The 20,458-nt window shown below is 31.5% G+C and overlaps 1 protein-coding gene across 2 annotated transcripts in view; it reads left to right on the top strand.

The window, feature by feature from the left end:
• The first annotated feature begins 1,138 nt into the window (after window positions 1-1,138).
• The window catches only part of LOC124535541, a 191,091-nt gene continuing 171,771 nt past the window's right edge, over window positions 1,139-20,458 (top strand). For both annotated transcript variants that reach the window (XM_047111761.1, XM_047111762.1), the window contains exon 1: window positions 1,139-1,496. The gene's annotated coding sequence lies outside the window, so the exon portion shown is untranslated. The remainder of the gene's footprint in view (window positions 1,497-20,458) is intronic.

Raw genomic sequence — 20,458 nt, forward strand, 5'->3', positions numbered from 1 at the left:
GAATTTGGATCAAATCTGCGAATATAATAACAGCAATAATGCGTATGAATAAAATATACGGCATTGTGATTTCTCCAGCCAAACGGACTTATACACAATTATTTATGAGTAGGTAGTATCTTTATTTCAATGCAAAGTAAATCGCAGACGGTGTTTGTAACTTTTTTATAACTATTAAGAAAATTACCAGATTTTAACCGTTTATTTCATGAAGCTTTGTTTAGCTGAAAATGTTGTGATCTTTTAAATAAACGATTTAAATTAAGAACATAATTTATAAAATAATTATTTGATATGAAGTAAAGTAACAGCTCAAGGTTTATCTGCTTGAAGTTTTAAGTTATTTCACCACGCTGTACCGATGAGGCACAATGTCATTCATCGCATAAAAGCTTACGATATATTTTCCACTGCAAAGTACGAGATAGATTATAAACACAAATTAAGAATATAAAAAAATATTGGTACATCCCTATGCCTGTGGCAACAATATTTGATTCAATATTATATGTTCTAAGTTAGAACTTCGAACGATTAAGCAATCTCGGCTAGCTTAATAATTAAAACAAAATTATAACTAATAAAATAAACTTTTAATATAAAATTGATTATAATTATATGAAAATAGAGCATTTCGATATTGCATTCTGAATACATAATCAGTAGTTAGTTAGATGAAATTAACCGTATCGCGCGCGAAATATTATAATGAAAGCCATAAATTAAACAGCGTTAATTCGATAAAACTCACTAAATCGCATGGCACTGATGGGATCAACATAAACATCTTTATTTACACAGCTATGAAGCTATAGACAATTGTACAATCAGCGCTCTCTGACGGAAACCGCTAACATTACGTTGTACGGTGAGAACAAGAAACTGAAATGAAATAGCAAAAATTTGTTTTAAAATTACGAGTAATGTATTCCGTCGATTTACAAAGTCGTGAGGCAGTATACTTGATTATTTGATTCATATCTGACACTCCAGACTATTAGTTTTCTATTATAACAATGCTTTCATCGAAAAATATATCATAAACAGCGCGCGATTTTGTTTCTACGGCCGCCGCTAGATGCTCCACTGTGCACCCTTGAAGCGAGATTCAATATGGCGGCGCCATTCGCCTCTGGAACAGGGCGGGGAGAACAGTCGTTCAATCGTCTCTATAACATCTACGCGTATTTTTGACGAAACCATCGTCTTCGTGACTCGAACGCGAGTGATATTGCGAAATAATCGGGTGTTTCTGTGTTAATTTAAGCTGTTTGTGTTATAATATGTGCAAAATAGTGATTTGTGGTGAATAACGTGCAAGGACTTTAGGGTAACAATGTCTAGTAGTTGACATGTTTATCTGTGTCGTGTGTGAAGATTTTCCCTTCGCGTGAGGAGGTGTAGTGCGCTAGTGTGCGCGCTGGCGCCTTGTGTGCGTGCCGCGACCGTGGATACGCGAGGATCCAATGATGGATTGCATTTCCACGGATGTATAGGTAAAAATCACCTCTTGTACCTTCAATGAGTGTGTAATTGTAATGGCCCACCCAACCACATGCACAGAATGAGTACCGTTTTGGTCTCGTTTCACAATTGCTTTGTTTTAAAACGTAGGTACCTAGATCTTTATATCGTAGCGCATGTATTTTGGTGTAAAGATGTATCCTTGAATCGATAGGGATAATGTAGCTTAGAGAGCAAACAATGTAGAGGCAGTTTTAATCTTTTGTACTTTTTTAGTTTTCTATTAGTGTCGTGGAGTTCGTAGGACCTTGAGTCTGCTCTGTTCTTACAAAATATTTAATCTTACAAAGGTATTGTTACAATCATACATCTTACATTTCCAGCTTTGAATTAATACATAACTAAAATATCATTAATGTTGCATTTAACCTTATTAGAATAGCCAATAAGAAAGTAACAATCTACTAACACAAATATAAACTAAATTTTTATAATTGGTTATTAGTCGAAAGTGCTAATAAAAACAATTTAAAACTATGAAGCTTTTGTATTCATTAAAGCGTGATTCAAAGGCACAAAGTCTTGCTTATACGAATGAATCTTAATTCATTACATTCATGCAGAGTCGCGCCAGAATATGGTTCCCCTCGCTCTGTTCGCTGCCTCTGGTTATCAGCTTACAAAATGACTGAAGCCATCTCACTCGAACCGACAGCTAATCTGTATATAACCGTCTCCTTTCGGCGCATATTGCGCGTTTTTCTTCTTTTACCGCGTCATATGCCAGTGTTAAACCATGAGCATAGTTTGGAGCGTTTGAAAAATAAAGTCGATTCAATGCTTTTCATCGCCATAGCTTGGTATCCGCGGCGCGGGAATTTGACCTTAATTGATTGGAAGTTCTTTGTTTAAGGGTTCGGTAGGTAATGTTAATAAGGGGTATGTTAAGGGCACTGCGCATCCACAGTGCGCAGTTAGACATTTAGTACCCGCCCGCGTCGCACGTGGATACCTTGTGGACGAGTTGGACGACCCACCGTGATTATTGTGTTGACAAGTGCTAGAGACAAATGTCATTATATTATAATGTAGTGACAACAAACGAAAATCGTAAGTTGTTATTGTAGCTTATTGTTGTCAGTTGTTGAAAAAGTTAAAGACGTTTCGTCACGTTTTATTTGTTTATTAAAGAATTTGTGTGTATTCGTCGAAAATTATAATTAGACATGTTCGCGATACATAAATGTTGAGAAGATTATTATTTACGTTTATGTAATATACAAAACATGCTATACATATTTCAAAATTGATTATGAAAGTTAAGTTTTAATCAACATTGAAACCACAAATGTATGCATCATAAGATCATGATGCAGATAAACCGGTTTTAGGATTATATTAATTCACTAAGCAAAATTTGCAACCCAATGATTGCTTGCATTTCTCACTAATTAATATAACTCCTGTATTCAAACCGAGTTCTCCTATCTCCAGTACGAGGTCAAAAAATCGACCGAAACTAGACTTTCTATTCACACCGAAGCATTGATATTTTAATGACTAAAAAGCCATTAAAATAATTCAATTAAACAGTCTTGTTCTATTCCTTAGTAAAATATTGCGAAGATATAATGAAAATGTTCTTTAAAATAAATATACTTAGTTCCTTTTCGAAGAATTGTTTACCACTTTTTTCCTAGTAATGGGAAAATGAAATAACGATTTAAAAGTGTAGTTCATTTCTTTTGAAACGATCGAAATTACATTAAATATGTAATAATTTTTTATACTAAAAATGTTTGCCCGCCAAAATAAGTAATGCAACAAATATCTACATCCAATGACACAAATTTCAAAGCAGATTTCGGTAGAGCTGATATTTTGGAATAAATAATCATTGAAAATGTTATATGATTAATAATGCCAAAAATATTACTTTCTAAATATGATGCAGATGTAATTAAATATAGATACAATAACAAAAGTTTAGCACGCTTGCAAACATAAGATAACTTTATCTAAGTTTGCAGCGGAGCTGTGGAATCCTAAAACAATTCAGACACAGACAAACAGGACAGGAGATGAGTGTTTGATTCCCAAACAAATACTTGACCCTTCTCGGACGCCGCAGACTGAGGATTGGCTTGCGAACTCTCTGAAATTGACGTCCCTGTGTCGTCACTGACATCGCTTATCTCGAAATTAATCTGAGAGAAATAAATGTTGAATTAAAGACCACGATTTACTTGCCAATACTCTTAATCGTTATGATTTGTTTATGTTCCAAATTAATATTCATTCTGACAACATTTACTGATTTCCAGTAAAGATTCAGGGTCAATAAAGGTAAGTTGGATTGTTTTTTTATAACTCATCGGATTATTGACTTGTAGATTTTAGCGATAACTCATTTAACTAGTTTCTAGAAGTATTTTGCTTCCTGTCCCGCGATTAATGGGATTTGTGAGGTAACGATTTTATCAGCCACCTCCGATCGGTTTCGACGTTCAGTTTGTAAGTCGCAAACAAGATTGGAATCTCTTTGCTTTTATCATTTAAAACAAGTATATAATTTGTTTTAAGTTTTGTTCTCTGTATTATATATAGGACAGATGAATACAACTTTTGTTATAGATAGCAGGAAGGTTAAAAGCAATTAGGCCATTGATCTTGGTCAATTTTGCAAAATTGTCATTTTCAGACCAAGCAACCCAGGCTGAGTATTGATATATAGCTGTCACCTATGATCTGAAGATATATATCGTATCCTCAATGACGCTTGCTTACAATCCGTTTACACTGAAACACAAAACGTGGCACAATTTGTTATAGAACAAAGAGGATATCCTAAATAAACGTCTAGTGTGATTGATATTATTAAGTTATATATACTTGACATGAATAATTATAACAACTATATATTTTTCTTCTAGACCTTACAGTTCTTATAATACAAAGCACTTTGCACGCTTTATCTTGACTAGTTGTGGTTCAGTATTTTAGCTGTAAGCATGGAATCTGTTTATACATTGTGCTTATTTTGAAGTAATTTTAGTCGTAGCATATTTAACGTATAAAAGATAATGTCATAAATTATAAGAGAGTTATGGAAAACATTTTTTGCAGACCTAAGACATAGTCGAATTGTTGTGTTAATATCATGATAGAATAATGAAGTTCATACAGTTGTAACAACAAGCTGGTAAGTAGTAAATTAATATAGTTGCAGCAAGTTTTGTTACTTGGCCAACTGTAGTGAGACTTCATCGAGCAGAACTCTATCTTGCAGTGAACACAAGTGCGCATAACTAAGACGATTGGAGAAGGCAACTTTAATGCTATTAACGTTGTTCCTTAATTGGTTGATATTAAACAGAGCTAAACAGACGTGCCGTAATGCGGAAGGTTAGTCGGTGACGCCGTGCAAGAGTCATCCATGCGAGATCAAAATTATTTACTCGTTTATCATATTAACTGTATTACTTTACAATTCTACCTTATTATAATCTTCATTAAACCTTATTAAAATTTTTTCACTTTCAATTCGTATAAAAATTTTAATTAAAAATATTTAATTTTATTTTATAATATAAATTAAAATCATGAAAAGGTTAGTGTATCGATACACTTGCCTTTGTATTAATAAAGTTTATTTGTTCAGATAACAAAATATTTTTATTCATTGTTATGTTTAATATAACGGCGACGCGATGTTTTCTTCATTTCGATGATTTGTTTAAGATACTTTTGTTAAATCCCAAGTCTTCCTACTAGAAGGTTATATGCAATGAAGCATTGCAATCACTTATTTAACAAATTAAAAAGAACTCGTGACATGCTCGCCAAGCCGCTAAATTCAAATAATTTGTGAATAAAATATTATAATAGATTTTTTACGACAAAATTGAAATACGTCAATTAATGCCAAATACATGTAAAGTTTCTAAAAGTCAATGAACTTGTGTATCATCATATCAACTTTGTCAGTAATTTTTTACTAAGTTTTAAATACAATGGGTCGGATATTATCAGCTAACCATACATTGACTTATTACTTGGCTTGAGATTTGGTTTTATAATAAAATAAAGTCGTATTAAATTCTTATTTGATTACAGAGCTATTTTGTTACATCAAATTAATTATTATCCTTCAGAATTAAATGGTAAGAGTTTATTATATAAAAAAAAAACACTTGTTAATTATGAATGATAATGTTTCTCGTAAATATCAATTTAATTTAGAAACAATAATTATAGATAACTTGTATACAGTAACAGCCTGTAAATTGCCCACTGCTGGGCACCACGCTGTTCCACCACGCTGTCCCAATGCGTGTTGTATGTTGTTTAAAAATTCTGTACATCATTTTGATTGTACTTATATAAATAGCGTAGCGGTTTACATATTATATCGTAGTATCAGTTGTGATTGAGTTTTATACCATTTTGTCTAGCGGAACATAATGAAAAACAAAACATCATCAACAACATCGTAACGTGAAATAATTCTTTGATTAATAATATCCGTAACATTTGACGTATAAATAAAGTAAACACGATTACGAGAGGCTTTTATTTAATCCCAATAAGAGGAAACGAAGCGAGTGGTGCCCGAATAACGTAACGGTTCACTTTATTTCGTAAATCCATGTTCACAAAGTGGTTTTGTTTGCTCACGCGATAACAGCTGCGTGTTAGGACTATCTTGGCTCGACTGTAAACTTGTTAAATGTTTTGTTATAAAGTTTAATGCTGTTTCCTCACGGATACCCTCGAAACAAATGCGCAAGGCGTCCCTAAGCTAATGAAGAATATTTTAAAAGATTGCTTGTTCTTCAAGTTTCATACATATTGTTGATTGGAGTAGATTTATTTGTATTAAGTGTCGTAATGTTTTATACTTAATTAGGGAGATCATGATGATCGTTATCATTCTCATGTATGAGAAATAAAGACAGCTTGTTCTTATTAGGTAGGCGGTCCGGCAAATGCCAACTAGTCGTAAGTGGTCACCAACGCCCGTAGTCATTAGTGCTTTAAGAAAGTTTAATCATTCCTTACATCACTAATGCGCCACCAACCTTGAAAACTTAAGATATTATGTCCTTTGTGCCTGTAGTTACATAAGAAAACAACAATACAAAATATTGCCGCTTGGTGGCACAATATGTTTCTATGCTTTTTTATTTATTAAATTTATATTTGAAAACGATAATGAAATAAAACATGAGAAACACACAATTCGAGACATGGTAAAGAATTTATTTGTATGACTTCGAGAGATTCCAAGAAATGTCATTTGTGATTGAGGAAAATATTGCATATGTGAGTAATAATCTTTTTATGGAATATTAGTTTAACGATTTCGTATACATTATTTCGTTACAGAAATGTACCGTCTCGGTCAACAATAAGCGAGTAAATCAGAGGTAGCAAAAGGTCCGTGGGTGTTTGAGTATATTTTACATTCGTATGAAACTGCAATATTTCATAGAAGTTTTCTTGTATGCCAGTTTAAATACTATAAATATCCGCAAATAGGTTTGTGCCAATAGGATGTGTTTCAATAGAAATGCAAACAATAAATTGTCGACGCTACGTCGCAATTGCCTGGGGAGCGAATGCATTCATTGCAACGTCGAACAATATTTGTGTAAGTTATTTCAATATTAATCCATTTGAAAAAATCTGCGGTGTCGATATTTTGGTATCATCTAAAACTGGATGTATTAAAAAAAATTATCGTTGCTTCTGAGTGCTAACTCCAGTTAATATATATATTTTTTATTAAACAAGCTGTCTGATTTTAATTACGCTGTACAGTACGTTCCCAGAATTAGGCTATAAAAAGCTCGACGTAGAATTTCCACGAAATAATGTATAATGTAAGTTGCTGTTTGCAGCTATGTGGCGGATTGAGTGCAGTCATTTTTAAATTGGATTAAAAATGTATTTATTTCGATACATAAAATCAACATCATCGTGGAATTCAAGATTATATACGCAACATATACATATTACAACTAAATGAGTTGTTGATTTGATGAAAATATTGTTATAATTTCGATTTACGTTAACATCGACGAAGCGCTAGAAAGCGCGATTATAAAAAGTAAGAAGGGATAATATCAGTTTGTAATAAATATTAAATGAATTACTCATATATGTGAGTAATTATAAACTTACACCACGAGGAGCAAGATTAATTCAGAGTAAAAGAACGAATGAACAAAGTTGTTTTTTGGACCAATAACGGCGTGTTTAGAAGGATTTTTTCTCGGCAACCCTGCTAAAACAAACAGACCAGCCAAGCGTGTATGTGGATGTATTACATAAATAAATAATCCATGAGGTGATGATGCATTTAGTCCGCTTTTTCATATTGCATGTCAACATAAAAACGCTATAATCCTTGCTAATATTATAAGTGTCAGTGAATTAATAGTTGCTCATCCCACTTTTTATACGTGTTGAATTCAGAATAAACTGTTTACAATGCGGGGAATTTTATTCTTACCATTCCAATCGCAAGTTATAAGAAGTGCGCTCGTGCAAAAAAGTGACAATATGGCGTTAATATATTTTATAATTAACCTGAACCCTTTTTACAGCTCATATTTCTCTCATTTACTATAAACTTCTTGTTAGTTTGTTTACTAAAACTATTGCAGGATAAATAAGAACCACTTCACTTATCTTATTAAGTGGAGATTTTATATTACCACCACCTATCACCTAAGTACTTATAAGATATTGGTGTGTCCTGTTGCGCCAATGTCTATAGGTGGTGGTGACCACTTATCATTATGCCCGTCCGTTTCTTATATATGAGATATATATATATAAACATAAATATGTTGTTTAAGTTCAATCGCTATGACTGACACAAAAAAGCTTCATTGGACAGAAATATACATAAAGAATTTAGTTTATTTACTATTGAATATTCTTGCTTTTATTAATGCATTTTACTATTAATTTATTTCGAGGTAAAGTTGTTATTGTAAATTGGATTTGAATAGTTATATGTAACATTGTCAAAACGTCGACCAAAACTATAAAAATATATGTTCGTGGTTTGAACCTGAATCACTACATAGCATAAAACAAAGTCGTATTGATTTCTGTTTGTCGTTTTGTATGCTTAGATATCTAAAAATACGCAACAAGATGCGGTTTTTTTAATTGTAATTTGAAAGATTTTTTTCGAAGGTATTACAGATAAAATGCAGAGACGACGGTTTGTATTGTTAGAGAAAAAAAAGCTGTAAAAGTATATTTAGTATTTAAAGATGTTCTGTAATATATATCCAGGACGCGGCGCTACAAGTTAATAACATTAAAAATATATTTTATTCAATTAGACTCTTACTTTAGAATTTTCGTTTTACATTACCCCTCTCGAAAATAGATTCCAATGAAAAGAATAAACTGGGCTCGTATTCCATTGTCATAGATATTTAAATTGAAGTTTAAATTAAAAAACATATATATATATTTACACCAATACCGTGTAAAAGTTGATCACGTGAATAATTAACAAACTTGAAATGTTTTTGGAAATTAACTGCAAGTAGAATTTAGTTCCACTAAAAGTTACAAATTTTCAGCTTGGACAAATTCCAACTCTAATACTGAGTTGTTGAGTTTAAAACTTCGTCAGACGGAGGTGTAATTTTTGTCCCACCAACTGCTAATCTACAAACAGTGGCCGTATCACAGAACTAGTCGTAATTGCGGCAAAGCGATGCTTAGAAACTAAAATGTACTAAAAACAAAACTTTACGTTTAAAAAGTTCTAACAACGAAACGAAACAAAAATTTTAAATTATACGTTAAAAATTAAATCTCATATTAATATGATACGCTATAGCTGTAGCACATGGACATTGATACGATAATAATAATATACATACATAGATATATTATATATGTACTCGTACATATCTAAGTTGTAATCAACTTAGATACAGGATACTTCTCATGATCTCGTACATATTTTATCTGAAGCGAAAGAGCGTTCAAACTTTCTATCACGTCTGACAAAGAAAATCGAACTATTTATTGTATAAAGTTAAGATGTGATAATTTTTTAAAGCGAGTCAAGCGAAAGCTATAGTGTTCTGTGATAGGAACGTTGCCGTTCTGTTGGAATGTAAAACCATTAGTGTTAGCTGTGTGATCCGAAGCGTTTTGTACAAATACGTAGCGCATATTTGTTAGAGTTGTTTTGAAATTGGAAATTATTTTTAGTTTAAAAAAAAAAGTTTCACGAATGAATTCGAATTCAGCTGCAATGTTTTAAAAAAAGGTTTAGATATTTTCGGTTGCAATTTTCGATTTGTTATCTTATAGCGCCTTTATTTGTATGTAGAAGTGTTGCTGAACTCGTGACTTGTTCAATAGTTAATAAAAAAAGCGAGATTTTTAATTGTTTTCTTTATATCAAAAATTATAATTCTGATTATAAACTATCATAATTACGAGTTTTATTTAAATTTATCTAGCAATATTTATGCGATGAGCAAAAAGTCAAATAGGAACACATTAAAATAAATGCGACACGAACGTCGATTATACATTATATATATTATTTCGAAATTTCATCGACATATACCTACGTTAGGTACGACAAAAAAAATGACGTTTATTTTAATACTTCGTCATCGTTTACGATTTATATTATTAACCGTTTAAAACAAAATAATATGGCGGATAGCTACCTTGTTACATAAAGTACATATAAAATTCAGTCCGTCTTGCGGCAATTAATAAAAAGGTTCATTCGAAAACTTTATAGTACACTCTCGACGCGCTTTATTCATCCTGAAGCATTTCAACTTAAAATTTGCAAGGTTGTCGGAAATTTATGAGGTGTCATTATGAAAGTTACGTCGTCGGTCGGACTGTCGCCACTCAGATCGTCATATCGTACACTAGTTACCCGCCCCAGCTTCGCTTAGGTGCAATGCTGATACTAAATAAACTACAGAATGTTTCTTATTTCTTTAATATATTGTCCATGTGTTATATACCAAAACCTTCCTAACTATTAAAAAAACCGCATCGAAATCCGTTACGTAATTCTAATTATTTAATTAAATAATTTATATGGGACAGACAGCGGTAAGCAACTTTGTATGTAAAGATTATATTTCTATCAGTATCTGAACCTTTTCAAAAAAAAAAAATCTTATACATATAATGTAACTCGAAGTCGTTATCAATTGTAAATTTGTTTATTAAATAAATATGTATTTTTTACGATCATGGTAAAACTATACTGCTTAATGAAATTATAAAACGACTGATTAATGCACTCAAGGGTCAAATTATTTGAAATTTTGTACAGGTAATCCTTATGAAACGAATGAAAATGAGCTGCTAAAAGAATGAGTTTTTATAATTCCTAAAGCGTTTAAATGTTGAATAACAGTTTTATGATAAATCGACACGTTTGATGTTATAGATATAAGATATAGTGTTTATACTTCATTTGCATTAATGAACAACAGTTGTCAAAACTTTTTTTTAAATTTATAACCTAAAGGGGTGAAACTTAGTATGAAGTAGAAGTTTCTTATCTAAGAAGAATAGAAATCTTATCACCTAAGTGGATAAATTGGGGGCGAAAGTTTTAAAAGAAATTTTAATGTGATAAATGGAAATCTGGTTATCTGAATAATATTCCCTATCGGGTTCACGACTAGTAGTACGTAAAATAAGATTTATTTGTATATATCCAATGCATTTAATTCAATAGCTTGAATATATTGCTCTATCAAAAACTTTTAAAATATCATTTCGAAACCAGATCTCTGTACCATTCGAAAGAAATCTCGTTATGGTAAACAAGTCCGCATCTAAAGCTTTTGTAATTATATTATGTTCAGTGGAGAGGAAGTGTGCGTTGAACAAACGACTATAAATAACCCGTCAATAATGAGATCTCCTCGACGATAACAGACAAATATTTTCAGCGACTGACAGCTCTGAGCTTCGAGGCGGTTTTCGCGATATTATACGCCAATTTACGCTTAATCGCCGCTCGGTTCAACGCAAAAACATCACTACTCTCATGTCGATATTCTCTCGAGACTACAGACGACAGCTAATTAAGTTAAGCTTTGAAATAGCGTGAGAGACTGAGGAATTACTTTTTATTACACCAGACTCGCTATTTATCATCGCGTTTATAAAAAAACATTCGTAACATTTACAAAAGTATTCTCGTTGATGATAAGGTAAGAAAAATATGTCAACAAACGAGACTCGAAGACAGCGCGTCAGCTTAAACAATGCGGCCGTCATGCTCTTTTCAAACAATAAAACATTGGATAATCAATCTCAGTAGAGCATAAATTGAGTCGGGGTGACACGCTGCACGTATAAAATGGCGACTAATAGAGGCTAGAGTTATCTCTGAACCCCGAGACACGAGAATATATTGAGTCAGCCGACAGCGCTCCGATACAAGCAATACGAGTGTACTCGTACAATCGACAAATCGTTTAAACGAAATATCGGACAACAGCATTCATCTCACGGGCATGTAATAAAAGTTTTATAAAGAGAATTAATTCGAGTAATATGTTACTAGACTAGTCTATTTAATATTAATCGAATTAATTGAATGTTTAATTTGGTGATATTTATGGATGTAAATAATAGAGGCTTTATAATATGCAAGCTGCAAAATACAATCATAAAATTGTTGAACGTAGTGCGTAAATTGAGTTGGGATGACTTGCTTCTCGTTTAAAGTGGCGATTACTGGACGGCAGAGCAATCAGTCATGGCGGAGATATTGAGGCATATTGAGTCGTATAGCTTGTTTCCAGCGGAGCTTCGAACAATAAAGTATCGCCTGCACTAACGTGAATTGAGTCGAAAAGAGTACGAATATAGTTATGATTAATGGCGACTCGAGCGAATTGTGAACACAGTACCTAAAGACATTAATTTATACCGACGAAGACGGCAAAAATGCTTTCAATGTTAAATCTAACCAACATAAATCTATTGCATGTGACTGATGATTTATATTTTACTATTATGATTATTTATTTATAGAAGAATGATTCATTGAGAACTTTATTAGTATCATTTATATGCAGATAATTTTAACAATTAAAAATGATCATAACAGAGAATCGTATAGGAAAATGCTGACAGCATTCTTGTTGAGGACCAAAACGTTTATGAATTGGTTCAATAACTGTTTTTATTTTATCCAAAAACACTACACGGAAATTCGATATTAGTAATATACAAAATGATCAGTCATATGAACTTTAAAAAAACTATAATAATTATTAACAGTACACTATATAAATCAAGGTCATTCGTATGTGTAGTTGTAAAACCTGTACAGCTACCGAGATATATACACAATAATTAGGCTACGACATAACCCACTATTAGCTGCAATACAACTGTCATAAACTTGACTAAATAATCTAATGTATACAGGCATAGAATACACCAACCATTTCTGGTATATTTGTAGCAATTATAATATAAATTACAATGAAAACGATTTTGTGATATATTTAAAAATTATTCCAACAAAAATGTCAATTTTATTGTAGAATTATATATTTTAACGAGATGTTATTGATTCCTATAAGACAATTTAAAAAGTCCAATGGACGACCATTTACACGCAATTCAATGATCTCTTGCATTCGTAGTATTAAAATGTTAAATAATAAAATCGATAGCAGTTGTTCATTTGTTGGATTGGAGTGTCACAGTCTGTATAAAATGCGGCAATAAATTATAGCATAAACAATATATCAACACTGTGTAACATTTATTAAAATCAACCGACAACAGCGGTACAGGATAATAGAATAGCATCGCTTGCTTCAAACATTGAATAATAATCATTCGATAAATCGAAATGATTCGATTAACATGAAAAGTACCAACAAATATAAAGCGATCTAACAACATTGAGACATATCGAACGTTTCCTTTGAGCAATAAAATGACAACTAATCGATATCAGTAGTGCATGAATCGAGTCAGAGTGACTCGGCGCACGTATAAAGTAGCGATAAATTTGCCCAGTTAATAGTAGCCGAGAGTAAGTCCGGCAAACGGTCTCGAAGTGACAAACGAGCTAGCGAGAGATTTGCTCGGCGGTTCCGAACAACTAGAACTAGACTCTATTATCTGTGGCCTGCCGCGGAGCTTTATTATACAATTGAATGTCTTTAATTCTTTTCTTATCGTGCTATAATGAAATATATATTACATAATTTCCAACATTATTTTTGTTATCAAAAAAATATAACATAATTAATAATAACATATTTGAAGCAATCTATAATAATTTCTAAAAGGCGAACTCATTGTAAACTTTTATTTTTTATTTTAATTTAAATTTTTTTTTTAAATGATTGTTTGAATCCTTTCAATAGACTCAAATGAATTTATGATGTTATTATTTACCAAATGAGTACTCTCGAAATATTTTGCTGGTTCTTCTCAGTTCTTTGTGTGTGTGTGTGTGTGTTGCGAACCGATGGTAGATTTTGATAGTCAATATGTAATGGTAATGTTCTATTGAATAAAAAGCCTGTATTGAAACTTTCAAATCGACTACCTTACTACTACTACAAACTTTATCATGTTTTCATTTAACTTTGTGATAAATGTTTAAAGGAGTTTATTATCTTTGTAGAAAGACTTAAGTAAATTTAATTAAATTCTATTATCATTTTCTTTTGTGGAGTATGAAAATATTATAAAACAAGGAGTAATTTAAGCCAGTGTTAAGCTAACGATAGAAATGCTCTACTATTCCCCCAGGCTGTTCCATAATTCCCATCGCCTTGTTTATTATGACACGTTTTTATTTTATAGTCCTAACAGTGAATAATTAAAAAAGATGAAACTTTAATAACATTGAGCCTTCATAAATAAACATTCAATTTGTATTCAAAGATGTCTTTTATCATAAAAATAAACCGATGTTCAAAATACATAAATAACGAAAAAAATAGATTACTAAGACAGTACAAGATATATATTATGTATACAAGATTAAACCGATTAAACGGAAAGGTAGGAATCGTGTGTCGATGCGTTAAATCATACTATTAATCGCATTTAGACAACTGCTATACTGATTTACATATTTGTCAATTAACAGGAATAATTATTCTCATTTCCAAATGATAATGATAAATTATAATATCGCAGGTTAATTTATTGCAGAAGTTGCATAATATATGTTTAAATATTGTTAACTATGATCATAATATTGTTATTATGAATCACAGCAACACAACTTACACATGAATATTATATTAGCTTTATCATACGATTATATTATTATACGTGTTATTTGTATAAATTAGTTAATGTTTCATTGGTTACAGTATATAACAATGACAATGCTTTTGTACAAAATAATGTCTGTTAGAAATTTGAGTGTTTATAACGCAGTGGCTACTACCGATCGAATTAAGCTTCGGCTATGTAACAAATAACTATTACGATCGGAATATTATATTCATTATTATTGTCAGAGGATTAATTACAATGAACTTGATAACATCCATGAAATATATTTAAATAATTCAATTCTAGAATAACTATACTAAGTAATAAAATTATTCAAAGTATTATCTAACATTTGTTTTTAGATATGAAAAATTAATGTTTTTAAGTTTTAAGAGAAATTAAATGTAATCGTAAAACAATTTAATTGGCTCTGAATAATAATTCTTAACAATGGATCGATGTTCAACGAATTTCGATTTTGTATTTAAAACAAAAGAGGCAAGCTCTTTTAAGGGGTAATAACTCATACCGTTTCTGTTGCACAGATCATTAGTAATGTTTAATATTGTATCTCAATTTACATAACCGTGTTTCGCCACAGTCGATCTGTAGTTTCAAAGTAATAGTCGTTGCCGCAGGAGCTTGTTAAGCCAAACTTGCTTCCGCCTTTGTACAATTAAGTTGTTGAAATATGAGTCATTTGAACACAATTATGGAGTATCATTTTAAATGTAAGCCATAATAACAAGAAACGGTTAAGCCTGTTTTTGTAACACTTAGCTATTCCCAATAAAAAGAATTAAACGTAATACGCGTTATATAGTATAGAATTGACGGACGAATGTTACGAGTCATAAAAATAATTAGTAATATGCGTCTATCAATCGTCAGGTGAGAATTAATAAATTGTAATGGTTGATAGATCGAATCAATGAAAGTTGAGATACACGAGGTCGGGTCAACACATTTATCGGTTAGACAGATTTGTTGTAATTGCATGCATATTGGCGTATGTATTTCAAGAGCACTGTTCATATTAGTAGTATCAGTAAATCTCGGGCACGACATATTGATTGAACGTTCTGCCACGATTTAACCGGGCCGGATATGACTAACACACGGATCAACTGCCTTTTGACGGGCTTGTCTTCGATAAAAGTCATTAAGTTTGAGTAGCTAGACCCGCAACAGCTCAACAACTTTTACTTTTACCTAATATGACAGTATAACACGATTTATAGCGATAGAATTATAAACAGAAAGTCCTTCAATCAAATTGACGAATTTAAAAATAATTTGCAAGTAAAAGAAACCTTTGTTGAAATTTACATGAAATCTGGTAGTGCAACAGCATTAGAACACTCTGTAAATGTTCTCTTCTGTTCTCTTCCTTTGGGATTTAGTAGCTTGTTTATTATTGTTCCGATGAGAGTTGATCGATACACATTGTGCAAAATCATCATTTCATCCGACGTGTGCAGTTTCTCTTAGATGTTTTTCGTTACCGCTCAACACGATAGGAGTTATTTACACTTAAAAACAATCTTCAACACGTGCATCCACTGCCTTATCTCGTCTTCTAATAGGTAGTTGATAAAGGGTCGTTATTAAAATTACATCCGTCAAATGATAAAGCCGTCTGCATTATGTAACTTGAAGTTTCATTGATAAAGTTACGTGATAATTCTGTCATGTAATATTTTATTTTAAAGCTATTAAATAGAATCGTTAAGCCTTAAAAAAATATTTGAAATATATTTTTGAATAAACATTATGCATGTCTTGCTTGTTTCGGTAAACACGCTGTTAACCTCCATTTAATGTTCTCGTTTGCATTGTGACAAGGTCGCATGATGAGTATTACATCATCTCTGAAAAGGTGTCAGAATCCAACATAAGCTCCTGTCAAAGTAAGAACGCTTTAAAAGGAGTGAGAGAACGTATTGGCTTAAGTATTAAACTTGCGTAACATGACATTTCAGTAAGGCAATTAGTTTTTAATGCACTCCAATCGTACTTTTGTTTTGATAAGTATAGCCTTATTAATATTTATAATTGATACTTTAAAAACATATAAGATATATTCAACATTAAAAAAGAGAACGATTTTTTTTTGAAACGGTTATAACAAACACATTTTATTTAACTGTTTATAATGTAGTCGGTTAACATACAATGTATATATTATAACATATTCATGAAACTGTTAGGTTGGTACGAATGTGTATCCTTTTCCTATTTTAAAATTTCAAATGCGTGCGACGTGACAATCGATTGTAAAGCGAGTCGGAATAAAAATGTATGGCTTGTACTATTGGAAAGTGTAGCGGAAGCATAAATACGAAATAATATCACTATTACTGCATGTTGGATGTGGTTACGTGTCTGTGCTATCAGGCCGTAAGGTAACGATTTATTCATGAAATAAAACGAACCAGAACTGACTTCACAGCAAAGAATAAGGTTCCAAAAATGTACATAGACAAAGCATGATATATCTTTATTATTACAAGTGTGATTCGGGCTATACATTCTTTATATTAGAGTAGCCAGAGCAAGAATGTCCCAAATCAATATTTATTATGTTTCGATAAAAATATTTCGTTAAAAGAATATCTTATTCAAAATATTAATATTGTATATTTTTAATTAGATTTAAATGATATAATTTGTTTACGTATATTGAAACTAATAATAATGTATTTTTTTCACGATACTTATTTAATATTAGACATATTTTAGCATTACCTTGACTTATTTACCATACTCAGAGCAAGGACGGCTTCATTCTGGCAAAGATTGAGACGCAGTTGTCATTCTATTTTGACTACTATCGTTGACGTTCTAAGTAATCCTTTCTCAAAATGTTAGCATAAGCCTTCATCGATTCGACAATTTATTTATTTAAAAGTAATTTCTTTGTTTACGTACATGTAATACTTTAGACCTGAAATAAAAACTTATTAATAATATAATAGGTACCTATAATAAGTAGTTACGGTCTTTAATCAACTTTTGAAAATAGAAATTGTCTTGTCCTTTGTTATTGTAATTAATATTACATGAAATATATTGAAAAACTAAACTACTAACATCGACTTCGCACAGGTAAAACGTGTATCCATGTAGTGATCTTTCAAAACAAGAAGATAAAAACATTCGCCAAGCGATTTGTTCGCCCGCACTGCACTAATGCATCTCAACACACGCCTCGCGTATTTCTTCATGCCTTTATTTAAATGTCTCGTAATATTTATAAAAATACTGGTCGCAATTTTAAATTGTGTAAAACAAATTCTACAAAAATTAAAGTAAATATAAATTATAACGTTTTTATTAAATAAAAATGATTCCAGTGAATGGGGTTTGTAAAATATACCTTGTATGTCGTCGCTAACTTTTCTGCAGATATTTTGAAGACCTACTCTTATATTAATTTCTTCGGTGTATTTGTTATAGTTTTGGCAGCGTCCGCTTTGAAAGCGTCGGATCCGACCATTTTCTCTCAGTAATACATAGGTAATACCGGATGTTAAGTTATATCTTAAATATTTTCAACAAACTACTATATTATACAGCGCACATCAGATCCTGAACCTGTAAAATTTATTTAAAAAAATAAAAGCCACTAAAAATCTTTTAATAATACCAGTTAAAAAAAGTTATTGATTTATTATTGATACACAACAAGTTATAAACTACATAACTTGTTGCACATTCCACATTGAATTTTTACTATACGGTAAATAATATACTATTAACTACTGACAATATTATTTAGTATGCATATTTATTAAACTTATAGCATCCGTTGCTCAGTAAAAATATTTGTCGGTAAAGCTTCCTATCTTTCTTAATAAGAAAAAATGCCTTCGCCCAGGAGCGATCAACTTAGAGCGAGAACTTTACGATCCTTTACTAAACCTTTTTAATACTATGTATGTATAAGTTATTTACCTCATATTTTAGTATAAAATGTTTTTCAACATAAAACTTAGTTTATGCCATCTTTTGAGCTAAGAGTCTAAATCTCGGCTCAAAAGGCGGATCGTAGCGTACCTTCGATTTACGACCTTCTGTACTTAAGTCCTTTAACCTCAATGAAAGAGAAATTCTTAATTTTGTATATGTTAGGAAATATATAGGGTCAGATTTATTGCAAGTATCTGACCTCTATTTAGGGGACGTGACTTAGTGTTAAGAGTCACATCGTCATCGATAAAGTTCGCAAACTTCGAATTTGTTCGGAAACAAGTTAACTTTGATAGTACTCAAGATTACAAAGTACAGTGTTCGGACCATCGTATCAAAACTTGCAAATGGGTATGTTGTTAAATCAATAGTTGCAAACAAAATCTTACTGTTATAATAATTCTGAAAATCGAACAAAGGAGATGTATTGAATCCAGTTCAAGTTGAATCTTTACGTCATAAATTCTACTAAGGGACAATCAAGACATAAATTACCTCATAGTTCATACCTTGAATTTCAATCAGTTCTCATTGAAAGGATCTTCGCTAACGTAACAAGGGTAGCTGCCTCTTAACTTCAGATTCAATATCCTCAAATCGTATGAAATTAATCTTTGAACGGATTTCAAATGAAAATAATAAGAACTATTAGGAGTAAATCGGTATTGCGTATGATTTTTCAGAGATTAAAAAGTTAATAGTTTTTCGGTAAATACGTTTTGATAAGTATGGTGATAATAAGCTATTTAACTGGTTTTTAAAATCCATTTTATATTATTTAGTAGAGGTTAAGGAACCGAAGGTTAAGGTTATTTGCCGAAAAATATCATATTAAAAATTCCATATTTAAATAACGCGCGAAAACGCCACTTGGACAATATGGCGCTGCAATGGGGTCGGTGACGTCACTTTGCTGTATTTTAATCTGTAGTACATATTGTAGAAAAGCAAGGTTTACAACAAAGTGACTTCATCATAAGCCCGGCCAATCAGGAGCCTTTTTTGTCACGTGACAAACGTTTGAAAAAATGCATTTTTATTTATTGATTTTTGTATAAATTAAGTATTATTTACAACTTTCGTTAGTAAATAACCATTTTTAAACTCATAATATACACTGATTACAATAATTCACAATTTGTTTTTCGCTTTGTCAAATAGCCTATTTTCATTGAAATGTGTAGAAGAAACGAAACGTTTTATAAATGTACCAACACTGCTGGAACTTCCATAAATGTATATGTGCATACACGGTACATATTCCAAAATATGTTTTTTTTTGTCTGTCTACTAGTCTGCTCCGGGTAATCTCTGGAACGATAAGACTTTTACTTAATAAGTACCTACCAACATTTTTGTTACCAATTATTATCAGTATTCAAACATTACCAACAGTATTCAAACCTGACATATCATATATTATTAAAATATAAAGGTCCGATCTATAGAAAGCTTGTATTTGTTATTTAACATGTTTTCATGAAAAAGATCGTAAGTAAAGCTATATGAGTATATGCACTGAACAAAATTCAGCCACGTATTATATTCACTAACCCGCAGTGTACCAGCGTAGCGGAATAAGCTCATTCTTAAGACTAGGTCTTTTCCTAGTAACGGGATATTTACAGGCTTTCCGTTCATAAATTTAGTGTAGTATTTTAGACCTAGACTTTATGATTGTATAAATTCGTTCATCATTCTATTGTATTTCGAAATAGAAATAAAC

This window comes from Vanessa cardui, chromosome 15 (assembly GCF_905220365.1).
Source record: "Vanessa cardui chromosome 15, ilVanCard2.1, whole genome shotgun sequence".
NCBI classification, from domain to species: domain Eukaryota; kingdom Metazoa; phylum Arthropoda; class Insecta; order Lepidoptera; family Nymphalidae; genus Vanessa; species Vanessa cardui.